The 18,601-nt window shown below is 45.3% G+C and overlaps 1 pseudogene; it reads left to right on the forward strand.

Annotated features, from left to right (window-relative positions):
* Positions 1–2,125: 2,125 nt before the first annotated feature.
* LOC102142860 (T-complex protein 1 subunit eta-like) lies at positions 2,126–13,265 on the forward strand (annotated as a pseudogene).
* Positions 13,266–18,601: the final 5,336 nt, after the last annotated feature.

The following is an 18,601-nucleotide window of genomic DNA, read 5'->3' on the forward strand; positions in this document are numbered from 1 at the left end:
CAGGCAGACAGTTGTAGAACTCACCATGGGAATTTCCCCTCTCTCAAGGATAGCAGTCTTGCACTGTCTGTTGTCCACTGCCTGACAATAGCTGCATATTTTCTTTATTCCTGGGATGCAAGGTGGTTTAACATACGCATAGTAATAAATATGATTCACCACATAAGCAGAATTAAAAGCAAAAACCATATGATCATCTCAATCGATGCAGAAAAAGCTTTCAATAAAATCCAACATACATTCATGGCAAAAACTCTCAACAAACTAGTCATTGAAGGAACGTACCTCAAAACAATAAGAGCCGTCTATGACAAACCCACAGCCAACATCATACTGAATGGGCAAAAGCTGGAAACATTCCCCTTAAGAACAGGAACAAGACAAGGATGCTCACTCTCACCACTTCTATTCAATATAGCACCAGCAGTCATAGCCAGAGCAATCAGGCAACAGAAACAAAGAAAAGACATCCAAATAGGAAAAAAAATCAAGCTCTCTCTCTTTACTGTTCATATGATAATAACTAGAAAACCTTAAAGAGTCTGCCAAAAGACTCCTAGAATTGATAAATGATTTCAGTAAAGTTTCAGGATACAAAATCAATGTACAAAAATTAGTTATTCTATACACCAATAACGTTCAAGCTGAGAGCCAAATCAAGAATGCAATCCCATTTATAACATACACACACCCCTAGGAATACATCTAACCAAGGAGATGAAAGATCTCTACAGGGATAACCACAAAATCCTGCTGAAAGAAATCATAGATGACACAAGCAAATGGAAGAACATTCCATGCTCATAGGTTGAAAGAATCAGTACCATTAAAGGTGGCCATGCTGCCCGAAGCAATCTAAAGATTGAATGCTATTCCTATCAAACTTCCAATGTTGTTTTTCACACAATTAGAAGGAAACTATTCTAAAATTCATATGCAACTCAGAAACAGCCCCATTAGCCAAAGCAATCCTAAGGAAAAAAAAAAAAAAAAAAAGCAGAGGCATCACATCCCCTGACTTCAAGCTATCCTGTAAGACTATAGTAACCAAAACAGCACAGTACTGGTACATAGTGAGAACATGCAGTATTTGGTTTTCGGTTGTTGCATTAATTCACTTAGGATAATGGCTGGAACAGAATAGAGAATCCAGAAATAAAGCTGCACATCTGCAGCCATCTGATCTTTGACAAAGTTGACACAAACAAGCAATGGGAAAATGTACTCCCTATTCAATAAATGGTGCTGGGATAGTTGGCTATTTATATGCAGAAAAATTTTTAAATTTTATTTGAGGAATCTTGCTTTTGTCGCCCAGGCTACAATGCAGTGGCATGATCTCAGCTCACTGCAACTTCCGCCTCCTGGGTTCAAGCAATTCTCCTGCCTCAGCCTCTTGAGTAGCTGGGATTACAGGTGCCTGCCACTATGCTGAGCTAAATTTTGTGTTTTTAGTAGAGATGGAGTTTCATCATGTTGCCCAGGCTCGTCTCGAACTCCTGACCTCAGGTGATCCACCTGCCTTGGCCTCCCAAAACGCTGGGATTACAGGTGTGGGTCACCACGCCCGGCCGGATTGAAGATTTAAATATGAGACCTCAAACTATAAGAATCCTAGAAGAAATTTTCAGAAATACCATTCTGGACATTGGGAAAGAATTTATAACAAGTCCTTAAAAGCAATTGCGACAAAACCAAAAATTGACAAGTGAGACCTAATTAAACTGAAGTGCTTCTGCAGGGCAAAAAGAAACTATCAACAGAGTAAACAGACAACCTACAGAATGGGAGAACATATTTGCAAGCTGTACAGCCAACAAAGATCTAATATTCAGAATCTATAAGAAACTTAATTCAACAAGCAATAACCAAATAATCCCATTAAAAAGTGGGCAAAAATCATGAACAGACAATTCTCAAAAGAAGAAATACAAGTGGTCAACAAACATGAAAAAATTCTGAACATCTCTAATCATCAGAGAAATGCAAATCAAAACCACAGTGAGATACCATCTCATACCAGCCAGAATGGCGATTATTAAAAAGTAAAAAATTAGGTGGGTTGTTGGGCAGACCGGTCACAGAGAAGAGAGGAGAGTAACAGGCTGCTGAATAAGCTTCCAAAATGATGCCCACACTAGTCATCCTATTGAAAGAGGGAACTGATAGCTCCCAAGGCATCTCCCAGCTTGTGAATAACCTCAGTGCCTGCCAGGTGATTGCTAAGGCTGTAAGAACCACTCTGGGTGCCCATGGCATCGACGAGCTTATTGTGGATGGCAGAGGCAAAGCAACAATTTCTAATGAAGTGGCCATAATTCTGAAACTTCTTCATGTTGTCCATCCTGCAGCAAAGACTTTAGTGGACATTACCAAATCCCAAGACACTGAGGTCAGTGATGGCACCACCTCACTGACGTTGCTGGCTGCAGAGTTTCTGAAGCAGGTGAAACTGTAGGTGAAGGATGGTTTACACCCTTAGCTCACATTCGAGCTTTCTGCATAGCCACCCAGTTGGCAGTTAACAAGATCAGAGAGATTTGCTGTGACTGTGAAGGAGGGAGATAAAGTGGAGCAGAGGAAGCTTCTGGAGTAGTGTGCTAGGACCGCTCTGAGCTCCACGCTGATCTCGCAGCAGAAATTTTCTTTGCTAAGATGGTGGTGGAGGCAGTGATGATGCTCAATGATTTGCTGCAGCTTAAAATGATTGGAATCAAGAAGGTACAGGGTGGAGCCCTCGAGGATTCTCAGTTGGTAGCTGTTGTTGCATTCAAGAATACTTTCTCTTATGCTGGGTTTGAAATGCAACCCCCTCAAAAATACTACGACCCCAAGATTGCCTTTTTTTTTTTTTTTTTGACATGGAGTTTTGCTCTTGTCGCTCAGGCTAGACTGCAGTGGCCTGATCTCGGCTCACTGCAACGTCTGCCTTCTGGGTTCAAGTGATTCTCCTGCCTCAGCCTCCTGAGTACCTGAGATTATAGGCATGCACCACCACATCTGGCTAATTTTTGTATTTTTAGTAGAGACGGGGTTTCACCATGTTGGTCAGGCTGGTCTCAAATTCCTGACCTCATGATCTGCCCACCTCGGCCTTTCAAAGTGCTGAGATTACAGGCATGAGCCACCATGCCTGGCCAAGATTGCCCTTTTGAATACTGAGCTCCAGTGGAAAGCTGAGAAAGATAATACTGAGATAAGAGTCCACACAGTTGAGGATTATCAGATTGTTGATGCCGAGTAGAACATTCTCTATGACAAGTTAGAGAGGATCCATCATTCTGGAGCCAAAGTTGTCTTGTCCAAACTCCCCACTGGGGACGTGGCCACCCAGTACTTTGCTGACAGGGACATGTTCTGTGCTGGCCGAGTACCTGAGGATAATCTGAAGAGGATGGTGATGGCCTGTGAAGTCTCAATCCAGACCAGTGCGAATGCTTTCTCAGCAGATGTGTTGGGTCGATGCTAGGTGTTTGAAGAGACCCAGATTTAAAGGTGAGAGGTACCATTTTTTTATTGGCTGCCCCAAGGCCAAGACATGCACCTTCATCTTCTGTGGCGGTGCCAAGCAGTTTATGGAGGAGACAGAGCGGTCCCTGCATGATGCCATCAGGAATGAGTCAGTGGTGGCTGGTGGCGGCGTCATTGAGAGGGAGCTCTTTACCTTCAGGATTCTCCAAGGGCTATTCCAGGAAAACAGCAGCTCTTGATTGGGGCATATGCAAAGGCCTTGGAGATTACCCCACACCAGCTGTGCAATGAGGCTGGCTTTGATGCCACAAAGATTCTTAACAAGCTGCAGGCTCAGCACGCCTGGGGGCACGAGATATGAGGTGGACATCAAAATGGACATCAAAAACGAGGACATTGCTGACAACTTTGAGGCCTTCTCAAAGCTGGGAGCCAGCTATGGTATGGATCAATGCCCTGGCAGTATTCTTTCTGTTTTGGCTCAGTTCACCTTTCAGCCTTTCCGACTGCTCTCCTTGTGGCATCCATGACTGGAAGATTTGCTTTCCCTGAATTCATTCTATGCATCTCTGCTTCTGTGCCTTTGTTTATGTTTCCTACCAGCTGGAGTGTCCCTGCTGTCCTCTGAATTAGTTGTATTTATCCTTTGGACCTCCACTGAGCTTTACCTTTCATGTCACTTTTGTTCTTTCTTCTCAGGATCTGGTTTTGTCCTCACCATGCTGAGATCCCAAATTTCAGAGATGGTTTCCTTCCTCTTTCCCTGTAGCACAAAGCCATATTAGTAAACAGTTGCTCAGGAAATATTTGTAGCCTGGGTGAATCAGGCCCACCTGGTAAAATGTAAGGATATCTGCACTTTCACTTTTATAGCTCCCTCTGGTTCTCACTAGGGTGTTTTTTTTTCCCTTCAGCATATTTCATTTTCTTTTGAGCAGTCCTCAACTTCCAGAAAGGTATCTGAAGAGAAAGTATCTTCTTTCCTCTATTCAGTGGGGAGACTTGGCAAACACCCAAGCTTTGTCCAAGGCCTGGGACCGAATGAACACCGAGATCCTGTACAAGGTACTGGATTGTGTTCTTCCTTCAGGTCTCCTCTCCTCCTTTCTCTCCCTGTGGCTCACCTCTTTGGAAGCACTAGAAAGATGCCCTTGCTGTGCTTCTGTGTGTTCTATGTTCTCGGGAGAGGTGATAATGCCAGTTTCTCTCTCTTTCTATTTCACACATCCTATTCAATGTTTTCTTCTTCCTGGAAGAGTAAGGAAGCTGTGTTTATCTGGAGACCACGGCACCACAGTTGAAGACTGACATTGCTGCACCCTGATATTTCTAAAGAAACTTCAGTATTTCAATCTGATATATTTGAAATATCAATGTCTCGAACCTGAGAACTGGGTCTTGGGGAGAATTAGTGCTTAGATGTCTGATGTTGGAGCTGCTGCACACCAGGCCATGGCTGAGAGTATGTGAGCCACGCCTTGCCCTTTTCTGAGGCCAGGAATGTGGATGGAGATAGACAGCAGGCAAGGTGGTGCTGAAGAACACAGTGCCTTGCCTCCATTGTAGACTTGAATAGGTGGGAGGCAAGAACAGGAGGCAAAGAGCCCCACTGCCCTTGGCATCATCCAAAGCATTGTCTGTTGAAAGCAGGTCCTAGTTTTGTGTCTTTTGTTAATACCTGAATCCTTGACAAAAGAAAAGTGGTTTTGATGATTTGAAGAAGTAAGGGTGATTTTGACAGAAAATATATTTTAAAAATTTTGGTTGGGCATGGTGGCTCACACCTTTAATCCTAGCACTTTGGGAGGCCAAGGCGGGCGGATCACAAGGTCAAGAGATCGAGACCATCCTGGGCCAACATGGTGAAACCCTGTCTCTACTAAAAATACAAAAATTAGCCGGGCATGGTGGTGCATGCCTGTAGTCCCAGCTACTCAGGAGGCTGAGACAGGAGATTTGCTTGAACCTGGGAGGCAGAGTTTGCAGTGAGCCAAGATCGGGCCACTGCTCTCCAGCCTGGCAACAGAGAGACTCCGTCTAAAAAAAAATTTTTTTTCTTTTTTTGACCAATTGCAATAGTTATCATCAAGCCAATTTCCATAGCCTGCCACCAAGGGGAGGTGGTATAGCATGAATCATTCTGAATGCTTCATCTTTGAAGTGTTTGCCTATTGCTGTTACCATCTCAGAGGAAGTAAATGGGCATGGTGAGACTCCTAAGATGACAGGGTTTTCTTTTTGGCCAAAGCTGGTATCTGACTTGCCATATTCCTCTGAGTCTGGAGCAGCTGCAGGGGTGGGAGAATGCCAGCCCAGAGTCAGTCCATCGGGGTTACATTTCCTAGGACCGCTGCCTTCATCTATGTAAGGCCTGTTACTTTCAGAACTTGCAGCTTCCCAGGGTGTGGTAGAAATCTTGGTCATTGAATGTAAAGGGGCTTAATAAAGGGCATAGATATTTTTCAAAAATGAAAATAACTATTTTCTTATTATAAGTGATATGCTTTTATAAAGATCATAGGAAAACTAGAAAAAATTAGAATGTAGAAAATTGCAAAATAAACTTCATTAGAGATATTTTGATATGTATCTTTTCAGTGTCTTTTCAAAAAATTTTTTAAATAGAGATGAGGTCTCACTATATTGCCCAGCTGAGACTCCTGAGCTCAAGGGATCCTCCCACCTCAGCTTCTCAAAGTGTTGGGAATACAGGTGTGAGCCCCCGTACCCAGCCAATTCACAAAATTTTTTGAAGAACAAATGTGGTATCATCGATACATTGTGTTAGATTGTCTTTTTTAAAAAACCTAATGTAATTTGCTTGTCTTTTTATATCTGTAAATGTAGCTCAACACAATTATACCTTTTGTGAATGTATTATATCTTAAAATTTACATTTTATCTTACATTTTACATGCATTTTCCCAAATCTTCATGTTTTCCATCTGCAAAGGTAATACATTGATTATAAAAAATTAAAACGTTACATAGAAATATACCATTATCTACCTACCAGATAACTATTATTAATAATGTGTGTTTATTTTTCCAGAAATTAAAAAAATCTATCTGATGCATGAGTATTGTAAATAAAACTTTAAAAACATTTGAGTGTCAAGTCTTATGTTGGGCTCTGGGGACAGAGATGAAAGAGAGCCCTGGAAAGCTTTACAGTTCAACCAGGGAAAGATTAATGTGCCAATAAATCACTGATATCTTGTTAAAATTCAGATTCTGATTCTGTAGGTCTGGAATGGGGCCCACATTCTTCATTTCAAACGAAGTCCCAGCTAATGTCGATGCTGACAGTCCAAGGACCAGGCTTTGGGTTGCAGAGATTTAAGTTGCAATACAATAATAAAAGTGTTATAGTTAAGGTAAAAACAGGTGCTGTGGGAGACTAGAGGTGATAACTAATTGCCTGTGGGACTCCTTGGTGACAGTAACATTTGAGGTAGGCCTTGAAGGGAATTTTACGTGGGGCTAGGAGAGGGGTGCAGGGCATTCCATGCACAGGGGACAGTCTAAGCAAAGGCAGTGTTTGAGGTAGAATGGAAGCCAACACTGGATGAAAGTTTGCTGCATGCCAGACATTGTGCTTGTTGCCTTTACCCACCAGAACTGGCAAATAATAGTGCAGTATCGCAGATAACGAGTTCATAGAAGGATGGAAGGATGGTAGGAAATGGGTCAGGAAGGGTGGACTGGAACCAAATTGCGAAGAGGATTGTGAATCCCAGCTCAAGTGTTTGTATTTTGCTCTACAAATGGGAGTTGCTTGCTTATGTGTATGTATGTATAATAAAGAGGTTATTTATTTATTTATTTATTTGAGACGGAGTCTTGCTCTGTCACCCAGGCTGGAGTGTAGTGGCGCGATCTTGGCTCACTGCAAACTCCGCCTCCCAGGTTCATACCATTCTCCTGCCTCAGCCTCACCAGTAGTTGGGACTACAGGTGTCTGCCACCACGCCTGGCTAATTTTTTGTATTTTTAGTACAGACGGGGTTTCACCATGTTAGCCAGATGGTCTCAATCTCTTGACCATGTGATCCACCCACCTTGGCCTCCCAAAGTGCTAGGATTATAGGTGTGAGCCACCTCACCTGGCCAATAAAGAGATTTTTAAACTTCCCTCATAGAAACAAGAAATGGCTAAGTAGAAACAAGCATGTTTATAGTGCTCAGTAATAACTATATAGTATTTAAGTATAATTGTTATTCTTTTTATTTTGTTCCCTCTTAGCTTTTTGTCTGTTAAAATGCCATCCTTTTCACTGTTCTTTTTTTTTTTTTTTTTTTTTTTTTTGAGACGGAGTCTTGCTCTGTCACCCAGGCTGGAGTGCAGTGGCCGGATCTCAGCTCACTGCAAGCTCCGCCTCCCGGGTTTACGCCATTCTCCTGCCTCAGCCTCCTGAGTAGCTGGGACTACAGGCGCCCGCCACCGCGCCCGGCTAGTTTTTTTTTGTATTTTTAGTAGAGACGGGGTTTCACCGTGTTAGCCAGGATGGTCTCGATCTCCTGACCTCGTGATCCGCCCGCCTCGGCCTCCCAAAGTGCTGGGATTACAGGCTTGAGCCACCGCGCCCGGCCTCACTGTTCTTTTTAAATTTAAAATCCTTTTTGTTTATTTTTTTGAGATGGAGTCTCACTCTGTCACCAAGGCTGGAGCGCAGAGGCGCAATCTTAGCTCACTGCAATCTGTGCCTCCTAGGTTCATGTCATTCTCCTGCCTCAGCCTCCCAAGTAGTTGCAATTACAGGTGAACTACCACCATGCCCGGCTAATTTTTGTATTTTTAGTAGAGACAAGGTCTCATTATGTTGGCCAAGCTGGTCTTGAACTCCTGACCTCAAGTGATCTGCCTGCTTCCGCCTCCCAAAATGCTGGGATTACAGGTGTGAGCTACTGCACGCCGCACCCGGCCTGCTTTATTTTTTGAGTAAGTGATACATCAATATTGTAAAAAAGGTATGCAAGAGCATATTTAGACTGGGCACAATGGCTTATCCCAGCACTTTGGGAGGGCGAGGTGGGAGGGTGGCTTGAGGTCAGGAGTTTAGACCAGCCTGAGCAACATAGTGAGACTCTGTCTCTACAAAAAAATAAAAAAGGGCCGGGCGTGGTGACTCATACCTGTAATCTCAGCACTTTGGGAGGCCCAGGCTGGCAGATGAGGTCAAGAGATTGAGACCATCCTGGCCAACATGGTGAAACCCTGTCTCTACTAAAAACACAAAAATTAGCTGGGTATGGTGGTGCGCACCTTTAGTCCCAGCTGCTAAGGAGGCTAAGGCAGGAGAATTGCTTGAACCTGGGAGGTGGAGGTTGCAGTGAGCCGAGATCATGCCACTGCACTTTAGCCTGGGCGACAGAGTGAGACTCTGTCTTAAATAAATAAATAAATAAATAAATAAAATAATACAAAATAAATAAATAAAAGAGTCATGTGTGGTGGTGTGTGCCTATAGTCCTAGCTATTTGAGAGGCTGAGGCGGGAGGATCACTTGAGCCCAGGAGTTTGAGGTTACAGTGAACCATGATCATACCACTTCACCCTAGCCTGGGCAACAGAGTGAGGCCCTGTCTCTAAAAGAACAATGGTATATTCAGTTAAAAAGTCTTCTCCCCCAGTTTCCCAATTCCCTTCCCTGAAAACAACCCATATTGGATGTTTCTTGTGTATCCTTCCAGAAATACTATTTGCCTGTGTGAGTGTGGTGGGCAGGTGTCCTCAAAGGCAGCCCCCAGTGCTCCGACCTGTGGTGTTCATGCCCCTGTGTACTCCCCTCCCCTTCCATACGGGCTGGACTTACAGATATACTTCTCATGAATAGAATACTACACAAGTGTTGGATGTCACTTCTGAAATAGGTAAAAAAGACTGCAGCTTCCGTCTTGGGTGCTCTCTCTCTCTGGGATCAGCCATCCTGGGGAAAGGCAGCTGCGATGCTGTGAGGCAGCCCTGTGGAGAGACTCGTGTGAGAGACCAATGCCTGCCGACAACCATATGAGTGAACTTGGAAACAGATCCTCCCTCCCAGCTGAACCTTCTGATGGGTCCACAGCTGCAGCTGACAGCTTGACTACAGCTCTTGAAGATCCCAGCCAAAGGCGGCCAGCCAAGCTCTGCCCAGATTCCTGATCCATGTACACTGGGATAATAAATGTTCCAAATCACTGAGTTTGGGGGCCATTTGTTCCACAGCAATAGATAATCACTACAACAAAGAAACCTCCCTTCGTTTTATATGAATGGTAACATACCATATACCCACTTTTGCACCTTGTTCTTTCCTACTTACTGGAGTTCATTCTATATAAAGAGCTTCCTTACATTTTTTTTTTTAAAAACAGTTGCACAGATTTCTGTTGTGTGGGTAAACTATAATTTACTTAAATAGCCCCTTAGGGTAGACATTTGTTTCCAAAGTCTTAATATCTATTGATTTTATAATAGCAACCCCCCTGCACTCCCACTCTTGTTCATTAGGCCTTCCCCCGATCCCCTGGAATTTTCCATTTAGCTAATCCCACCACCTTCCAACAACAAAAAAAAATTGTCAGTATTTTTACTGGAATCATTAAATTGATAACTAATTCAGGGAGCATCACCACAATGGGAATACTTCTGGTGCTCCTCCTTTATGTATGCCACTGGCTTATGAATGAAGACATCAATGTGAGTTTTGTTCTCTGTTTCTCCTCAGCTGGGTCAGAACCTCTTGCTCTGTCTGTGTAAGACAGTCTTGGGATGAAATGAAGAGTTTTGGTTTCCCTCTATCCTGTCCCTCCCCACCCACATCTAGAAACTGACCTTCAGATTCTTCTCTCAGAGAAAGGGTTGTCTCAAGCTGCTGGGTTGCCTGGGCCCTAAAGAGAAGGACTCCTGCCTGCCCAAGGAGAGCCCAGGCTCTATGGGGATTGTATTACATCTGACTTTAATTGGGATGAGAAGCCAGGTACCTTCCCAACCTGCTCAAACATTGGATCATTTATAATTCCATTTCCCTATGAGAAGGGAGGGAGAGTGCACATTTCAGGGAGCAGGTTTGGGGATAAGGGGAAGGAGAGAACCTAGACCTGGGTTCAAGTCTCAGCTCAGCCTTTAGCTAGCCATTACTTGGGCAAATAATTTCCCCTAAGTCTATTTTCTCATCTGTATAAGTACAAGTGATGATATGTCCTTACAGGGTTGTAAGGTTTAAGTGAGAGGAGTAGTGAGGGCTTTTGGTACATTTATCAGCATTTAAGGGATTGAAATTCACTTAAGCTTTATTAGTCACTCACTAAGTGTATAGCTCTGTGCTAGGCTCTTTAATATCTTTTTAAACCCTCAACAAGTATTGAAACAAGTATACTTACTTCCATCAGGTAGATGAGGAGACTGAGACAGAGACCTGGTAAGTTTTCTAAATGCTCGTAACGTGATGAATCATCTGCAAAACTCAACTATAAATTCCTGGCCACTGCCAAGCAGAGGATGCTGTTTTCCAGGCACTTTTTGTCCAGCTGGTGGCTCTGTCCCCTTACCCAGTTTCCATTTTTGCACTTGCCTCTTTAAACTTCTGATTTGATTTGAAAGTGTTGTTGCCAGAATTTGCACCAGGGCTTGCTTGGTTCTGGTGCAAGGTGCTTTCCCCCACACCACTGATCCCTCTCTGCCACGGAAGGCAAGAACATGTCTAACATCTACTCAGCGGTAACAAGAGTGAGGTTTTCTGATACCCAGCCCTGCACAGGACATGGATCCTGCAGTGCAGAGCTACCCCCATCCAACTTGGCAGTGACACATGAAGTATCCAAGCCTCTTCCAGGACAGTCGCAACCTTGCCAGTTACCCTCCCTTCTGATCCCATAACCAAGAGGGTTGGAGCAAATCCTGGCATGGTTCACCAGAGTCTTACACTTTCGCCCTTGATGCCAGGGCCTGGTAGGGGAAAGCCAGTGCTTCTGAAGGAATGACAGGGGTACCCTTTCCAGGCACTCTCCTCCTCCCCATCCTTCCTGGAAGGCTTCTTCTTGGTTTCCACATAGACCAAAGGAAAGTCATTTTTCCGAGACTATAGGGCCTCAGCCCAGAGATTCCGATCTAGTATGTATGGGGAGGGGCCAGATATCTGCACCCTTAATAAGTACCCTTCATTCTGTTGCAGGGCCATTCCTTAAGAAAGAGCCTTCATCCTGAGAAAAAGCAGCAGTTAGCACAGAGATTGATGGCTGGGTAGAGTAGCCACAAAGACGGCCCTTCTCTGGGGAAGAAACACCTTCATAATGTCCTCACTGCACCTCTCCTTCCCTTTTTGTTGACAGTCCTCAAGTCCAACAGGTACCTCAGCAGCATTGCTCCCCCCGCCCCTCCATGCTGTTTGGGTGGGATGGTCATAACCTATGTATATGGGGCTTTAGAGCCTGTCGCATCCATATCCATTCATTCTGAGGCCTCCCTGTGTGCCCAGCACAGAATTCATCATTAGCAATACAGAGATAAATCAAAGAAGTCCATGATCTAGTAGGCCAGGCAGATCTGCAAGCCCTTGATGAGGGCTATTGTGAAGGATGTGTGGGGAATGCAGTGGATGGAGAGAGCGACTGATTATGTTTGTGAGTTTTTGTAGGAGGAGAGATAGGGGAATGTGAGACTAGATCCTCTGTGACTTAATTTCAGCAAGAATCTTCCCTCTGGTCTCTAGTAGAGTAAGTGATGGGGTGGGGGTCAGTGTGGCCTGTTGGCCATCATGTGAGCGGGGAGCAACCCTATCTGCTCTGGCTCGTCTCTTCTGATTGAAACACGTGGAGCAGTTCTTAATTTGTATGGAGTGCCCAGACTAATAAATCCTCTACTGAATTGCAATCCCCATAGTGTGTTTATAGGCAACAGCTGACTTTTATCAGCTAGTTTGTTCTTTCACATAAGCAGAATTGTGCGGGTCTCCTGAGCTGGCTCATAACGTGACGAAACGTCTGCAAAACTCAACTATAAATCCCTGGCACCTGCCAAGCAGAGGATGCTGTTTTCCAGGCACGTTTTGTCCAGCTGGTGGCTCTGTCCCCTTACCCAGTTTGCATTTTTGCATTTGTCTCTTTAAACTTTTGATTTGTTTTTCAGTTCTCTGCGGCCTCTTTAAAGTCAACTGAAAAATGAGGGGTAGGGAAAAGGAACTAGAAAGTTATGTCTGTGCTAAAAATTACCCCTGGTTTATGTTGCTCTGAAAGCCAGTTTTGATCCCACTGTTGAAACAGAGACATCAGGCTTCCCAGCCACATGAACCCCAGGGCGGGGGACAGGAGGCCAGTGCCAGTGGAGCCCGTTGTTAATACTTTGATTCTTTTCTGGGCCATCACCCTTTGTACTTGCCAAAGGCCCCCACCCTCAGTTGTCAGTTCTCTAAATTAAAGAAACAGCTCCGGAGGCCTTTTCCCCAGATGGTCTCCAGGCTTGACATCTTTTCCTAGCATTTAGAGCTCCCCCAACATAGAGAGGTGAAATTTAAATGCCTTCTATCTGCCAAATAGGGCTAGACCTGGACCCTTGGAGAATGCCGGTTGGCTGGGGTGGACTGAGTGGTTGGGAGAGCTACAAAGGCCTCAGTGGTACATCTAGGAAAGGCTGAGTGTGGCCCTGGCTGTGTCTCAGGATTACCCACCTGTGTTTATGGGTTCTCTTCATTTTGATCAGACCATTAGGTCAGAAGGCTCCTGTGGCCGCTCTTCCTGTGGCCTTATCCCTTGCTTGCTCTCCCTAGCCCACACTTCAGGGCTGGCTTCATGAGCCTGTGACCTACGCTTACTAGGGTTCCCAAGGTGGGTTTCGTGCTCTGCTGTCACTCTCAAAATTCTGAACAGTTTTTGAATAGATTTTTGTACCAATTTTCCTTTTGCACTGGGCCCTGCAAATTATGTTGCCAGTTCTGCCCAGCTTCTCTGTGGGTCCTACTGGTTGTAGCTGCCCCAGCACTGTGGACAGACCCTTTCTTCTCCAAGTTTAAGTTTGAGCCTTTGCGGAGCAGGTTAGTTACCTGTCATTGAGAAATTTGGCCTTGTCCCCCTCCCAAAGGCTCCCTGTTATCCACTCTTCTGGCAACAGCCAATCCCTATTATGTGACATTATCTCTACAGGCCCTAAGAAGGTGCCTGCCAATCCCAACTCACTAAGTCATCTGCAGCTGCTTGTGGCCCCTTCTTATCATTTTCTAGAAAATATTTCTAGTCAATGCACTTGCTTGGAGGAAGCTGCCTGCTTTTATGGAGGAGCTGGGGTCTTTGCTAGAGAAAACATGCCCTAACTCCCACCTCCACCTCAAAGGCAAGACATTGTTTCCTGCTATGGGAAAGGAGACCTACTTTCTTATTTTTCCAAGCCCAACTCAGACACCAACTCCTCTGTGGTATCTCATCTTACACCCCTAGATGGAAATCACCCTTCCTTTCTCAGCACAGTGCTTGAAATTCTCTTTACTACTTATTTTTTAAATTTTTTTTTTTTAAAAAGAGAGACAAGATTTCACCATGTTGTCCAGGCTGGTCTGAACTCCTGGGCTCAAGAGATCCACCCGGGCTGGGTGCGGTGGCTCACACCTGTAATCCCAGCAATTTGGGAGACTGAGGCGGGCAGATCGCTTAAGCCCAGGAGTTTGAGACCAGCCAGGGCAACATAGTGAGACCTCATCTCTTAAATAAATAAATAAAAGAGATCTGCCCACCTTGGCCTCCCAAAGTGCTGGGATTATAGACATGAGTCACCACACTCAGCCTATTTTTTTTTTTTTTTTTACGTAAATCCAGCTGCTGCAGGAGACTTTATTTTTTCTTATTCATTCTTATACACCTACCAGCTCGGTAAGGGGCTCAGCCCCATCTGGGAATTGAACCAAGTGGTAGAAATGGTGCAGGGGCCTTTGCAGCTGCCTGGCATGGAGAAGGTGGGCCCTGCTCTACCCAGTGGGATGGTGCAAAGGGTGGCTGTGGTCTCTGGCAGAGCTGGCTGGCTGCTGGTAGCCATGGCCTCCGGTAAAGTCACAGTATCCTAGAAAGATTGTGAGCTTTGGCATAATCCTGGCTCCACCACCTAGGATGTGGGCCTTGTGTTTTACCTTTCTCACCTGTGAGAAGAGGATAAGAAGACCTGAGGCACTGAGCTATTTTGAAAATGAAATGAACTAATTCATTCAAACCACAGAGGATAAAGCCCAGCACCCAGGAGGTGCTTAATTAATTATAGGTTTTATCCTCCCCCTGGGGAAGGACTTGGTTCTGAGGCCCATTTCCTCCTCTGCCAGGTACCTCCTTCCCACAGAACCCAGGGTGTAACCTCTCCTTGAGGCCAAGGTAAGCTACAGCCCTCCATGGCTGCTGCTGTGTGGTGAAGGTCCTGGGCAGGGCGTTGGGACATCTGGGTTTCTGACCCAGCTCTGCCACCTCAGTGGAACCCGCGCATGTGACTTCGCCTCTCTAGACCCTAGGGTCTTCATCAAACAAAGAGGGCAGGTAGGCAAAAGTTTCAACTTCGCAGAGCTGCTTCAAAAATGAAATGGGCTACTGCACGTAAAAGAGCTTGAAATCAGGGCAGGGCGCATTGGCTCACATCTGTAATCCTAGTACTTTGGGAGGCCAAGGCAGGGAGGATTGCTTGAGCCCGGGAGTTCGAGATCAACCTAGGCAACATATCAAGACCCTATCTCTACAAAAAAATAAAAAATAAGCTGAGTGTGGTGGGACTACACACCTGTAGTCCCAGCTACTTGGGAGGCTGAGGTGGAAGGATCACTTGAGCCCGGGAGGTCGAGGCTGCAGTGAGCCATGATTGTACCACTGCACTCCAGCTTGGGTGATAGAGCAAGAGCCTGTTAAAAAAAAAAAAAAAAAGAAAACTTGAAATCATATCATAGAAATAGAAGCGATTGTCCTCTGAGAAGCAAAAGGATTTGGGAGCCAATGAGAATAACACTATAATTGCCACTTGTGGAAGGTTCTCAACTTTTCGCTTACTCTCAGCGCTTTCACATCCATTAAACAACCCTGTGAGGTAGGTGCTATTTCCCCCATTTGACAGACACGGATGCTGATTTGGGGGTTGGTGGTCAAATGACTTCTCAAAGGTCACATAGCCAATCTGAGATTTTAACTTTGATCGGACTCTAGGCAAATCACCTACCGTCTCGGTGCCTCAGTTTCTTCCCCTGTGCAATGAAAATCATTATTCCCCTCTGAGAATCAGGGATCATTTCATCCATGTGGCACAGTGCTGGGCGAATTTTCTTCTCTTGTTGGAATCAGGAATTCCCACTAGGCATCTTAGCCTTAAGAGCTGCTTTGGGTTGGACGGTGGCTAACTCCAGCCTTTCTGGGGAGTTCTAGTGATTGCTGAGTGCGGGAAGCATTGACCAGGTGGGAGCATAGGAGTGTCAATTCCTGGCTACACTTCAGCCCCCAGGCCAGCAATGTGAGCCTTCTTCTTACCCAGGGGAATCTGGGGACCTGCATCATTTCTATCTCTGTCCACTGAAATCATCATTGCTCCCTGCGAGTCTCCAATGCACCAGAATCCTGCATCACAGTAAGGGGAAAAATGCTCCCAGTGCAGCAAGCCGTGCAGACCTGTTTGAGAGAATAACCAGCGCCGTCTGTGCAAGCGACTGATCCCATCTCTTTGATCCATGGCCCGGGACCAAGAAGGGTAGTTCTCACCCACAGAGAGCTGAAGAGCTTCCTCCATCTAGTTGCCCTTGGGCCTGGCTGCCTGTCTAGCAAGACAGAGTTGCCCTTATTTATATCCTGTGTATGTCTGGCCCAGTGAGGAATAAACAGTCTCTCCATCAGTGAGGATTTAAGAATCTAGACCATTGGTTCTTATTCTCAGGGGCACATTGGAATCATTTGGGGAACTTTATAAAACACTGATGCCTGGGTAGACTCGGGTTCACCCCCTGAGATTCTGGTTTAATGGGATGCAGGAATTTAAAAATCCCCCTCCCCTACAAGTGATTCTAATAGAGAGCAATGGGGAGAACAAGTGCTTTGATACTATTCATTCATTTAAAGATCTTTGACACTGTGTGTCAGGCACTATGCCGGGCTCCAACGTGAACAAAAGAATCTGGATTTTGTCCCCATGGAGCTTGCATTCTAGTGGGAAGGAACAAAATAAATAAGCAAGAAAACAATTTCAGATGGTAATAAGTTCTATAAAGACCATGCAAACCAGGCACGTGGCTCACACCAGTAATCCCAGCACTTTGGGAGGCAAAGGTGGAAGAATCACTTGAGCCCGGAGTTCAAGACCAGCCTGAGTAACACAGGGAGACCCTTGTCTCTACAAATAGTTAAAAAAAAATTAGCCAGGTTGGGTGGCACAGACCTATGGTTCCAGCAATGTGGGAGGCTGGGGTGGGAGGATCACTTGAGCCTGGGAGGTTGCGGCTGCAGTGAACTGTGGTTATGCCACTGCACTCCAGCCTGGGCAACAGAGCAGGCTCCTGTCTCCAAAAAGAAAGAGAGAGAGAGTGAGAAAAAAAAAGAAAGAGAAAGAAAGAAAAAAAGAGAAAGAAAAAGAAAGAAGGAAAGAAAGAAAGAAAGAGAAAGAAAGAAGAAAGAAAAACATGCAAGTAGTAATGGTATAGAACGACTTGAGGAGAGGGTGAGGGAGCGGAGAGGCTTTCTGAGGAGGTGACTTTTGTCCTTAGGCCTAAATGAAGTGAATGAGTGGCACGTGTGACTATCTGGTGCAGCTGTGCTCAGCGCCATCTGAGCACTCCAAGACCCTTTCAGGGGTTTTGCAAGTGAAGACTTTTTATGATACTAAGATGCTATTTGTTACTCTCATTCTCTCACCAGTCTACAAGGAAGTTTTCAGGTGCTCTGTGATGTATGATGATGTCATCGCTCTGACAGCTAACGGGATTTGTTCTTGAGTATTCTAATTTTTGTGGGTTTTTTTGTTTGTTTGTTTATTGAGACCAGTCTCACTACGTTGATCAGGCTAGTTTAGAACTCCGGGAGTCAAGCATCCTACTTCCTCAGCCTCCCAGGTAGCGGGAACTACAGGTGCACGCCACTGAGCCTGGCTTGCATTCTGTTTTTAAAAATCCTCAAATTTAATTTCTATGTTGGTAAATAGTCATGGATATAACCCATATGAACACAAACAGACACTCAATTTTTTTTTTAACTTTTAATTTTTTGGAAACAAAGTCACCCTGTTGCCCAGGCTGGAGTACAGTGGCACAATCATAGCTTACTGCAGCCTCAACATCCCAGGCTCAGGTGATCCTCCTGCCTCAGCTGAGACCACACGTGCATGCCACCACACCTGGCTGATTTTCCTTTTAGTAGAGATGGGGTTTTGCTATGTTGCCCAGGCTCGCCTTGAACTTCTGGCCTCAAGCAACCCTCCTACCTGTGCCTCCCAAAGTGCTGGAACTATACGCATGAACCACCATGCCTGGCCTGGAGTCCTCAATTCTTTTTCTTTTTGACCTCCTGGGATCAAGCGCTCTTCCCACCTCAGCCTCCTGAGTAGCTGAGACTACAGGCCCTCCTGAATATCTGGGACTACAGGTGCATACCACCACATATGGTTAATTTTTGTAGTTTTTGCAGAGACAGGGTTTCACCACACGTTTCCCAGGTTGGTCTCGAACTCCTGAACTCAAGCAATCTACCCGCCTTGGCCTCTGAAAGTGCTGGGATTACAGGTGTGAGTCACCATGCCCAGTCTGTCAGTTCTTAAAAGTGTATTGGAGTCATGGGAACAAAAGGTTTGAGAATTGCTGATCTGGCAGGAGAGCCTTCCAGAGAGTGTAGGGGTGGGAACCAGCTTGGTGTATTCAGGAAAGAGTAGAAAGGCAGGGGGACTGGAATGAAGAGAGAAAGGGGATGTAAGCAGATGTGGTCAGAGGGAAAGGCAGAGACCAGCTCTGCAGAGACCTAGTGGGAGGACGATTTCAGGCAGAGAAGTCTGGGAGACTGTCCAGGTGTGAGATTCAAGAATAGGCTAGGGTGATGACAGTGGAGATGCAGATAAGTCGATCCCAGGGATATTTGGAAGGCTGAATCAGCAGGACCTGGTGATCCACTGGATGCAGGGAGAGTAAATGCGGATGGCTCCAGTTTGCTGGCTGTTCAGCAAGGC

Source organism: Macaca fascicularis, chromosome 4, assembly GCF_037993035.2.
Source record: "Macaca fascicularis isolate 582-1 chromosome 4, T2T-MFA8v1.1".
NCBI lineage: Eukaryota > Metazoa > Chordata > Mammalia > Primates > Cercopithecidae > Macaca > Macaca fascicularis.